Source organism: Conger conger, chromosome 12, assembly GCF_963514075.1.
Source record: "Conger conger chromosome 12, fConCon1.1, whole genome shotgun sequence".
NCBI lineage: Eukaryota > Metazoa > Chordata > Actinopteri > Anguilliformes > Congridae > Conger > Conger conger.
The window spans coordinates 2,673,215-2,685,000 of NC_083771.1; the positions used below are offsets into that span (position 1 = coordinate 2,673,215).

At 53.9% G+C, this 11,786-nt stretch overlaps 2 non-coding genes and 2 pseudogenes across 2 annotated transcripts; all 4 read right to left on the bottom strand.

The window, feature by feature from the left end:
- Nucleotides 1–263: 263 nt before the first annotated feature.
- LOC133106538 (U2 spliceosomal RNA) lies at nt 264–470 on the bottom strand (annotated as a pseudogene).
- Nucleotides 471–1,324: 854 nt separating this feature from the next.
- On the bottom strand, nt 1,325–1,441 carry LOC133106081 (U5 spliceosomal RNA). Its single transcript, XR_009704259.1, has one exon. It is a non-coding gene; the product is annotated as a U5 spliceosomal RNA (small nuclear RNA).
- A 359-nt stretch (nt 1,442–1,800) lies between these two features.
- On the bottom strand, nt 1,801–1,991 carry LOC133106272 (U2 spliceosomal RNA). The gene has a single exon (XR_009704439.1). It is a non-coding gene; the product is annotated as a U2 spliceosomal RNA (small nuclear RNA).
- A 7,180-nt stretch (nt 1,992–9,171) lies between these two features.
- Nucleotides 9,172–9,345, bottom strand: LOC133106308 (U2 spliceosomal RNA; annotated as a pseudogene).
- Between the last annotated feature and the right edge of the window lie 2,441 nt (nt 9,346–11,786).

Here is an 11,786-nt window from a genome sequence, read left to right on the forward strand (position 1 = left end):
ATCCGAGAGGGAAGGTGGGAAAAGCGAGACAGCGCAATGACAACAAACAGTTACGTCCCGCACAGAAAACTACATCATTTTGCTAAAAAACAGAGGCAAGCACACTTACAACAAGGGCACATATTCACCCTATTTACAACACAATTTACATACATACAAAATAAACAAACAAACAAACAAACAAACAAAAAGGGGGAAGAACAGGGCAACCCACCCACCTAGTAAAGGACAACAAAACACAACCTTTTTTTGCACAAAACTTGGAGAGGCGCACCGTTCCCGAACGCACTGCAATAACGGGTCGATGCTTGAAGCGGACGGAGCAAGCTCCTTCTCCGACTCCCTGTGCCAAAAATCCGTTTAATATATAGTCCCCTGATAGGGGACGTATCAGATATTAAACTGATAAGAACAGATTTTTTTTTTTTTTTTTTTTTTTTTTTTTTTTTTTTTTTTTGTGGTGAAGCTCTGAGTCAAGGCCTTAGCGTTGGCTCAGAGTTTTACCTATTTTTTACTAAATCTCCTCTAAACTACTCCTTATATACATATATACAATCGCAACCATATCCAAATCACTCTCCAAATCAATCCCCGTCCAAATCCAAATTCCCGTTTAGCCATAAATCCAATCCGCTAAACCCCGTAGGGTATTCACTCAAACCCCGTAGGGTACAACTCAAACCCCGTAGGGTATTACTCTAGCCCCGTAGGGTCCTAACTATACAATAAGGAGGGAAAAAAATAAAACCCCCCGATCGCTCCTCACCACCAGGCCGAAGCCTGGCTTGAGAGCCGATCTGGCAAGCTCCAGGCCTAAGGCAGAGACCCAAGGGGAACCATGAACCATCATGGCTCTTACCCTTGATCTTAGCCAAAAGGCCGAGAAGCGATAACCGCACACTGGCCCCTGCCGACGGCGCCCTCCCGGTGGCCCCGGACCGCGCTCGGGGGAAGACGCCACCTGGCCCAGGGGCCGGCCCCCCTCCCCGCCTTCCCAAGAACCCTGCGCACGCACTGACTGGCCGGTCGGCGAGCTACCGTAACGACCGGACTCAGCTGGCTCCTCCCACCAAGATCCACTGTCCTCCACTGGCAGGCACAGCCGCCAAAAACACTCGACACATACCGAGTACGCTGTTACGTACTTACTACCGAGTCACTTACCGAATAGCTGCTCTCTAGGCAGCGACCAAAGCTATTTAGCGAGCGGGGCATCGATCGCACGCGGCAAGCAGGCGATAAGCCAGAAACGAGCAAGTCGGCGACTCGCAAGCAACCCGCATACCTGTCGCACATTGCCGTCTGTCCTTAAACCGTTCGAAGTTGCCCCGCCCTGTGGACGGAGCATCCAAAAATAGCACAAACTCAGGTGCGTTCCTCTCCACGGAAATCTTTAGTAAAAGGCGAAAGATTTGTGCGTGCTGAAGAGAAACCCGAGCGAAATGTGACCTTTCAGCGCACCAGGCGCCTCCGGCCCCCTTCCCAGCCACTCCCCATGACCCGTGGTTGCCACTGCCGCCAGCCGGCCGGACAGACAATCCGAGAGGGAAGGTGGGAAAAGCGAGACAGCGCAATGACAACAAACAGTTACGTCCCGCACAGAAAACTACATCATTTTGCTAAAAAACAGAGGCAAGCACACTTACAACAAGGGCACATATTCACCCTATTTACAACACAATTTACATACATACAAAATAAACAAACAAACAAACAAACAAACAAAAAGGGGGAAGAACAGGGCAACCCACCCACCTAGTAAAGGACAACAAAACACAACCTTTTTTTGCACAAAACTTGGAGAGGCGCACCGTTCCCGAACGCACTGCAATAACGGGTCGATGCTTGAAGCGGACGGAGCAAGCTCCTTCTCCGACTCCCTGTGCCAAAAATCCGTTTAATATATAGTCCCCTGATAGGGGACGTATCAGATATTAAACTGATAAGAACAGATACTACACTTGATCTTAGCCAAAAGGCCGAGAAGCGATAACCGCACACTGGCCCCTGCCGACGGCGCCCTCCCGGTGGCCCCGGACCGCGCTCGGGGGAAGACGCCACCTGGCCCAGGGGCCGGCCCCCCTCCCCGCCTTCCCAAGAACCCTGCGCACGCACTGACTGGCCGGTCGGCGAGCTACCGTAACGACCGGACTCAGCTGGCTCCTCCCACCAAGATCCACTGTCCTCCACTGGCAGGCACAGCCGCCAAAAACACTCGACACATACCGAGTACGCTGTTACGTACTTACTACCGAGTCACTTACCGAATAGCTGCTCTCTAGGCAGCGACCAAAGCTATTTAGCGAGCGGGGCATCGATCGCACGCGGCAAGCAGGCGATAAGCCAGAAACGAGCAAGTCGGCGACTCGCAAGCAACCCGCATACCTGTCGCACATTGCCGTCTGTCCTTAAACCGTTCGAAGTTGCCCCGCCCTGTGGACGGAGCATCCAAAAATAGCACAAACTCAGGTGCGTTCCTCTCCACGGAAATCTTTAGTAAAATGTGGTTTTATTGGTTTTTTTACATTTCTTTACATTTTAAAATTCTTTTTCTTTTTTTTTAAAACACACTAATTAACACAAAATAATCATTTAATCAAAAACTTAAACTAATGAAACAAAGACATCAAAGGAATGAGAACAAACTTAAAGAGAGAGTGATTACAAAATATTACAAAGAGACCTTAAAAAACTTAACAAAATCAATTTCAACAATAAAGAAACTAAGGTGAATTAAAAGACGAGAAAATAGTAAAGAAAGAGTCCATTCCGCTCAGGTTTGGTTGTCCCGAGAGGCTTCTGTGTCCCTTCTGTGTCCCTTGGGGGGGTGGACTATATGATGAATTCTTTCCAATGGTCCACCCCCCACTTCTCTCTCGCCAGGTTCTTGTTCGTGTGCATGTCCACCAGAATGCCGTCCTGGAGGAGGTTTTGAATCCTCCTCCGGAGAGTGACCAGGTCTACAGCTGTTTTCTGGTAGACCTTGATGTTCCTCGTCTCCCACAGGACCTGCTTCACGGTGTTGATGATCCTCCACTGACGCTGGAGCACGGTGGACTTGCATCCCCCCGGCGGACCGTAGAGGACGCCCTCAGCCATCAGGGAGGATCTTGGCAGGAACCTGCTTAGGGAGACAGAGGAACAAACAAGGCCCCAGACCCGCCTGGCCACGGAGCACTCCCAGAACAGGTGGTGGATGTGTTCTGAGTCAGTGCATCCGTGGGGGCAGCGCTCGGTGAGGGCTAAGTGCCGGCGGTACATAAACGTTCGTGTGGGGAGACACCTATGGGCTGTCATCCAGGCAATGTCTTTTTGTTTGTTTGTAAGACATTTGTGTGTTACATTTGCCCAGATGACTTGCGGGTCCAGGTCTGGCCCCCCCCTCGGGAGCGTTACAATTTCTCCAGATCTTAAATGAGCCATAATCATTTTATAGCTCCACGAGGTTAGGCCAGCCCTGGGCAGACCCGTCCTGTAGGCAAAGTCCTTCAGGGCTCGATAGACATAGGGGGGGTCCCAGCTATAGGGTATGGTGAGGTCCAGCACACCCAAGCCCATTGCTCTGAGGAAGGGGGTGGCATAGTACCTGGCAAAGGTACCAGAGGCCTTACCCACCTTCCCTGCATTCTGGACAAGGGTGGCCAGACCCTGCACCATGATGATGTTCACAATGTCTGGGACCCCCCGCCCCCCATTCCGCTCCTCTTTGAGGAGGGTGACGCGTTTAAGTTTTTCCATGGTGCTCCCCCAGACAAAGCGGAAAGCCATCCGGGTAATTAGCTTCCCGGTGGCTTTGTCTGGGGGAAACACCCTCCCCACATAGAGCAGAATGGGTAGGACAATTGCCTTCAGGACGAGGATCTTACCCGCCATGGTCAAGGGCCGTGCACTCCAGCTCCTGATTTTATTTTGGACGTGGCGGAGGGCTTCCTCCCAGCTGGTTCTCCCTCCTCCGTCAGCCTGGAAGGTCACCCCCAGGAGCTTGATGGTATTCCTACGCACAGGGAAGGAAACGGTCAGCTCCTCACTCCAATGTGGAGACAGAAACAGTTCACTCTTGTCCCTGTTGACCAGGGCGCCAGTGGCCACACAGAAGTCGTCCAACACCTTGGTGGCACAAGCGATAGAACGACTGTCTGTGGCGACGATGGCAATGTCGTCCATGTACGCCATCACCTTTAGCCGTTCCCCCCCCGCTCCAGGGAGTGGATAGCCCACCACCCCTGGATTGGCCCTAATGGCCTGGAGGAACGGTTCCAGGTAGATGACGTACAGGAGAGATGCTAGAGGGCACCCCTGCCTGACGCCAGACCTGACATCGAACGGGGCAGAGGGCTGTCGATTGACAACCACTCTGCCCGTTATGTCTGTCAGACAGATCTTTGTCCAGCGCAGGAGGGGGCCAGGAATGTTCATTTTCTCCAGCACTCTCTCCAAGCACACGTGACTCACCCGGTCAAATGCCTTCTCTTGATCGAGACTGAGAAGGCACAAGGGGGACCTCCGCTCCCCGGAGTGGATGATTAGATCCCTCGCGAGGAGCAGGTTGTCATTTATGGACCTCCCCTGCACGCTGCAGGTCTGGTCCGGTCCGATCACCGATGTTATCAGGCCTTGGAACCTCCCCATCAGCGCCTTCGCCATGATCTTATAATCGACTGAGAGGAGGTTGATCGGCCGCCAGTTGCGGAGGTCCTTCAGGTCCCCCTTCTTTGGGACAAGAGCTACTGAGCTCTGTCTCAGTGAGGCGCCTAACCGCCCCTCCCTGTACGCAGCCCTGAACACTTCCGCCACGTCCCCCTTCAGGAGATCCCAGTGAGCCTGGTAAAACTCAGCTGGGATTCCGTCAGGGCCCGGAGCTTTGTGTGTATTCAGGGAGTGCACGGCCCTGGTGAGCTCCTCAGTGCTCAACTCCGCCTCCATCTGCTCATCTCCCAGGCGTCTGTCCAGGCAGCCCAGGAAGGTGTCCATGAGAGCCCCGTCTGAGGGCCTCTCGCTGTAAAGGCCCTCGTAGAACTCCCTGGCCACCTCCCGGGCCTCCGCCTCTTCAGACACCACCACACCTCTGCTGTTATAGAGAGACAAGATGTTATTCGTCTTGGTTCGTGCCCTGCGGAAGAAGAACCGCGTGCACTTCTCATCCTCCTGGAGGCCCTGGAGTTTGGAGCGGAAGGTCTGTTTCTTCCGCTCTTCCCGGTAGAGGGTGGTGAGGCTCTGCCGAGCTTGTGCAATTTCGCTGCTGACATCCAGGCCTCGGGACTGGAGGAGGCTTAGTCTTTGGAGGGCAGCATTGTGGCGTTCAAAAACTGCCCTCCCTTCCTTCGCCTTCCTCCGTCCGACTGCCCGGAAGTAGCCCCGCACTCGCTCCTTCACCATCTCCCACCACTCCACCGGGGAGTCAAAGAGATGTTTCAGACTCACCCACTCCAGGTATCTTCTCGAGAAGGAGAGACGCACCTGGGGGTCTTGGAGATGGCTGATATTCATCCGCCAGAGCCCCTTACCCACGGTTATAGGTTTCTCCCAGACCAGGGACAAGGTTACCATGTGGTGGTCCGAGAAGTGCACCGCCTTGGTGGAATAGCTGTGCACCCTCAGGCCTGGGGAGAGCAGAAACATGTCAATTCTGGATGAGGAGGAGCCAGAGGAACTCACAAAAGTGTGTTGGGGAGGAGAGGCGCCCCCGGCGTCGCAGAGGGAGAAATCCTCGATGAGGGACCGCAGCAGGGTGCCGGAGCGATCCGGCCTTGGTTTGCTGCGGTCCTCATCTCTTAAAACACAGTTGAAATCTCCCCCTACGACGACGGGCATCGTGCAGTGTAACAGTGGTGGTAGTTTAGTGAATAGGGAGACTCTCTCGGCCACGCTGGTGGGACCGTACACGTTGATGACCCTGAGTGGGGAACCCCCGACCTCGAGATCGGTGACGAGGATTCGCCCACTCTCCACAATGCTGTGTGCTGTTATTTTAGCATAGGGATTTTTCATCAACGTGCCGACCCCATCAGCTCTGGCGATGTTTGAGCCAGACCAGAGAGAGTCTCCCATTCTCCATTCCTCCCCCAGAACGCCATCCCACTCCCGAAACGGAATACCACATTCCTGGAGTAGGACGACGTCTGAGGGGATCTGTGATAGAATGGAGAAAACGGTGGTGCGTTTGTCGGGGTGTCTGATACTTCGGGTGTTAAGTGTGGTAAGTGTAAAGTTGTATGCCATGATATTTTATTGTTTTTGGGTGTCTGGTGATCCAGTATGGCTGTTAGCCATATTCTGACAGATTTGATTAATTGTATTGAAAATTGTATCCGGGTTATTGTGGCGCCTACTCACCCCCTGACCATGTTCTCCCATGGGTCTCCCCTCCTGACTGCCTGGGAGGTTCCGTCCTGGAGAGGTGGGGGTGGTTGTTTTTGCCCCAGGTCTCCCCCCAGGGCCTAGGAGGGCCTGGGAGGAGGGGGATGTTGTCGCCTCCCTTTGAGAGTCCGGACCGGGGGCTGGCTGGTCCCTGATAGAGTGGGGGTGAAGTGTGCCGATGTTTTGTAGGTTTTCCTTGTAATGTACTGATTTTGGTGGATGGGTGGGAGGTTTGGGAAGAGTATTAGGCCTGGCGAAAGATTTGGGACTGTGTACCGGTTTTTTATTAGATTGTACTGTTTGTCTTTTGGCGTTGATCGGTTGGCGTGTTATTGCTGGGTTTGGAGGCTGGCTGGGTGTATTTTGCGGTTTGGCTGTTGTGGGTGATCGAATTCTTTTCCCTTTTCGTTTAGGTTTTTGCCACGGAGTGATGGAATTTGTGTCCGATTCTGCAGATGAGGAGTCTGACCCCTCCACCACAATGGGGGTGTCAGAGTCAGGCTCCTCTTTAACTGTGGTGACAGTGGGTTGGGTAACAGGGGGTGCTATTGAGGTGGGGGTTGCCGGTGTTGTGCTGCAGGGAAGGATTGGTAGTGTTTGTGTTGTGGGGGTTAGGCTGTCAGGCTGGGGCAAAGGGGGGGTGGGTGCTCTAGTGCGTGGTGTGGGGGTAGGGTGGGGTGGGGGAGGGGGGGCAGTCCTTGACGGTGGTGGGGGCGCGGTGCTCCGGGCCCTGTTCGCGTACGAGAGGGGGCAATCCCGGAAGAGATGCCCCCTCACCCCGCAAAGATTACAGGGCCTCGGGTCACGGCACGCCCTGGTCTCGTGCTCGCCGCCACACGACTTGCACTTGACCACTGTGCAGGCTGCGGCCAAGTGGCCTAACTCGCCGCAGTTCCTGCACAGCTTGGGCATGCCGTAATAAAACACCACGCCCCGGTGTCTCCCCAGCGTGATGGTGCTGGGGATGTGACATACCCCCCCCACTGCAGAGGGGTCAGGCTTGAGCTGGACCAGCCATTTCCTGGCCCCGGTCCAGACTCCATCCTCATCCAGGACCCTCCTGGCTTCAGATTTAACTTGGCCATACCTGCCCAACCACGTACTCACATCGTGGTCCTGTACAGTTTCATTAAAAAACTGCACAGTGACCACTTTGCTTTCCGTGTCGGACAGGGGCTCAACTTGAAAGTTGTTAAGGGGAGACCTGTCCTTCCCCTCTCTATAGAGGTTCCAGAACCTCTCCAGGACATTAGCGTTTTTAAAGCTAATTTCAAAAATATCAGCATTACCTGGAACCTTCACCAGGCAGTTCAGGTCGCCTGGCACGAAGCCCATGGCTCGCTGAAGCACTGCCCGGCTAAACTCCAGGCGGGTCATACCTGTCACTCTCCTCTGGCTGTTGGCTGTTGGGGCAGCAGCATTGGTTCCCCCCCTAGTGGACGCTGGCTCGGTGGCGCCCTCCACAGCTGCGCCATTCGCCCCTTGCTCCACCAGGGGGCCTACCCTGTCGCTGCTGCCCCCCTCTCCGCTGTTCAGGAGGGTTAGCCGGACGGCATTGTGGCGCCGCACACCTGGCTGAGCCGCCGTCGCCATTCCTGCTGGGGGCCGGAGTCCAGCTGTGGGCAGAGAAACGAGAATCGCCTGAGGTTGATGGCCTGTCCCAGGGGGACCGAACATGCAAGGGGGGCCGATGGTTCAGCTCCCCTGCCGCTAGTGAACCTCCCTTCCGGTGGGGGGGCGCCAAGCGTTGGTCCGGTACACAGCAAGCAGGTCCGGATCCAAAGGGCGCCGCCGTCTTCTGGGGGGAGGTCCACGGATCCCCCTTTCTGCCTGCTCCGCACGCCTCGTCCTCCGGAGGGGTTCCGCTGGATCTGCTGCAGGGCCTGAAAAACCAGAGGCAGAGAGAGCAACCGGCGAAGGCCCAGCAAGGCTGGTACAGGCCCGGAGAGCAGCCCTTCCGGGCGTTCTCTCCGGGCAGCTCTTGTACTCGCCTCTGGCTTCCGGCAGAAAAGCGTTCTGCAGCAGTGGAGCTCGTCCTCCGGATGGCGGGAGTCTTCTGGCAGGGTGGCCTCCAGGCGAGTCTCTGCCTCCGCTGGCTGGCTCTCGAGGATCCTCGTCGCCGCCTCAGTCCAGGAAAGGATGGTGGAGTCCCGGGCTTCCTGGCTGGCTCTCTGGATCCTCGAGGCTCCTCCGGGTCCGGCTCCCTCTGGTGGCAGGCTCTGGCAACGGCAGCTCCCTCCGCAGTTCCTGGATCAGCTCCCTCGCTCCTTCTCTCCAGCCACCTGGTTGGTTCCTCCCAACAGGCCCTGGGGTACCTGGAGGTCAGAGAGGGCCGCGGTCAAGCCACTGGTACTCTCTCCTCGCTCCAGGTACAGCTGTTCCGGGGGTGGTCCGTGAACTGCGAGCTTTAGTAAAAGGCGAAAGATTTGTGCGTGCTGAAGAGAAACCCGAGCGAAATGTGACCTTTCAGCGCACCAGGCGCCTCCGGCCCCCTTCCCAGCCACTCCCCATGACCCGTGGTTGCCACTGCCGCCAGCCGGCCGGACAGACAATCCGAGAGGGAAGGTGGGAAAAGCGAGACAGCGCAATGACAACAAACAGTTACGTCCCGCACAGAAAACTACATCATTTTGCTAAAAAACAGAGGCAAGCACACTTACAACAAGGGCACATATTCACCCTATTTACAACACAATTTACATACATACAAAATAAACAAACAAACAAACAAACAAACAAAAAGGGGGAAGAACAGGGCAACCCACCCACCTAGTAAAGGACAACAAAACACAACCTTTTTTTGCACAAAACTTGGAGAGGCGCACCGTTCCCGAACGCACTGCAATAACGGGTCGATGCTTGAAGCGGACGGAGCAAGCTCCTTCTCCGACTCCCTGTGCCAAAAATCCGTTTAATATATAGTCCCCTGATAGGGGACGTATCAGATATTAAACTGATAAGAACAGATTTTTTGTTTTTAAAAGGTTTATTATATCAACACATTTTTTTAAATACAATACATTTTTGTGCTCGGGCATGTCCTTACAGAAATAAATATCGCTTCATAAATAACAAAATTACATTACAGTAAAAACATATATTTAAATACAATAAAAGTAAGTAATTTCATTAAAATTCCCACGAGGACCCTTTGCCCTTCCTTTTTTCCGATAAAAGCACACACATTATTTAAAATAACCACCACAATCATTAAAACAGACGACCTTTGTACCGGGCAGCGGTGGGCGCTCTTAAACAACCTGCCTTCACACCGCCCCTGTTACCTCGTCATAACAGATCCCGGCCGGTCAGGCTGGCCCTCCCGGCCCCATGATCATTGTCCAGGCTGCATGCCCCCATGCCCCCTTGGCCCAGTCCACTCCTCTTCTCCGCCGGTCTCGCCACATGTAGTCTCTGAGGGAGGCAAACGCCACCCTCCTCAGTGCCTCCGGTGACAAGGCCCTGTTTTCCTTGATCCACACAGTGCGGGCAGTCCAGATGGCCTGTTTCAGACAGTTTATGGCCAGCCACAGGCACCTCCACCGGCGTGAGGTCCTTTCCCTGCCCACGCCGTACAGCACCATCTGGCACTGCAGGGTCAGCCCCGCTCCCAGCAGCAGCTGGATCAGGGGCCCGCACTGTGTCCAGAGGGTCCTTGCCACCGGGCAGTCCCATAGACAGTGGCGGACCGACTCCTCCTCTTCACACCTGGGCCAAGGGCACTCTGCAGTCCTGGCCAGTCTCCGGGCATGCAGCACTCCTTGGACCGGGAGGACCCCATGCGCCGCCAGCCAGGCCAGGTCTCTATGGCGATGCAGCAGATCTGGGTGGGCCACAGCGTTCCAAACTTCTTCTGGCTGGCCTACTGCCAGCTCACGCACCTGGCTCACCGGATCCCTACCCTGCACAAAGGACAGGAGAGACTTGTGGTTAGTTAAAACCCCCGCTCCCACCCCTTCCAACCCCATCTTCTTTAAAAAGGCCTTCATCTTCACATACCCTCCCACCATTTTAAAAGCCAAAGGCACCGTTAAAGGCACCTTCACCACCCCAATGCTTTTAAAATAGGCCCCGCTAAAAAACTTGACAAAAAAGGACGCTTTACATGACAAGGACAGACACAAGGACACCTGCAGCGCCACAAAGTGGCACCACAACACAGTGTAAAAGTCCAGAACCCCCTTCCCACCCTTCTCTGGTTCCTTCTTCACCACCGTTCTGGGCAACCGCTCCCATTTTGTGCCCCATAAAAAATAAAACACAGCACGATCAAGACGAGACAACACGGCACGAGACGGCACAAACACAACACTGACAAACAGCCACAAGGGTAAAATCACCGATTTTAAAATGAGAATTTTGCCCTCCAGTGATAATTCCCTCAGTCTCCAAAACTTCAGCCGTTTTTCTGTTGTTCTTAAAATCCCTTCCCAGTTCTCATCCCCACGTCCGTCAGAATTAAAATGGACCCCGAGGATTCTCATCTGGTCAGGTCTTACAGTCATTGGCATTCCAGAGAGCTCAGTCTCTGTCCAACGTCCGTACAGTTTCAGGTCGCACTTGTCTTTGTTAAGTCTTGCCCCTGAGGCCCTCCCAAACCACACTGTCCTGTCAACAGTCCGGTCAATGGAAGGCTGGTCAGTGCAGAGTACGGTCACGTCGTCCATATATAAAATGCAGCGGGCCTCCTGCCCACCGCTCCCTGGAATGCCCAGCCCTGATATCCGGGTATCCCTTCTCAACACTTGTGCCAGTGGCTCTATACAGCACACAAACAGGAGTGGCGATAACGGACAGCCCTGGCGGACACCGCAGCGGACGTCTACTGCCTTGGAGAGGACCCCGTTCACCAGGATTCTGCTTCTAATCCCCGTATACAGAAGCCCCACCCGTGCTATGAACCCCGCCGAAAAGCCCATTTTCCCCAGCACCTTGAACAGGTACTGGTGCGAGACTCGATCGAACGCCTTTTCGAAATCTAAATTTAGCACGGCGAGCCGAATGTTTCTGTCTCTCGCAAAACAGATGGCGTCTCTTACCAGTACGAGGCTGTCAGTGATCCTCCTTCCAGCCACAGCACAAGTTTGATCCGGGTGGATCACGTCAGGTAAAACCGTCCTCATCCTCAGGGTTAAAATCTTACTCCAGAGTTTAAAATCGAAATTTAAAAGGGTGATCGGACGCCAATTCTTAATATTGGACCTATCCCCTTTTTTAAAAATTAATGTGACCACCCCCTCTCTAAAACTCTCGGGTAAAATTTTAAAGTTGTCGAATTCGTTAAAAATTTTTAAAAGGTCCGATTCCAATAAATACCAAAATTTTCCATAAAATTCCCATGGCAGCCCATCTAGGCCAGGTGCTTTGCCTTTTTTTAAAGACTTAAAACTATAATTTAAATCTTCCCTCCCAATTCCTCCCTCCAACTT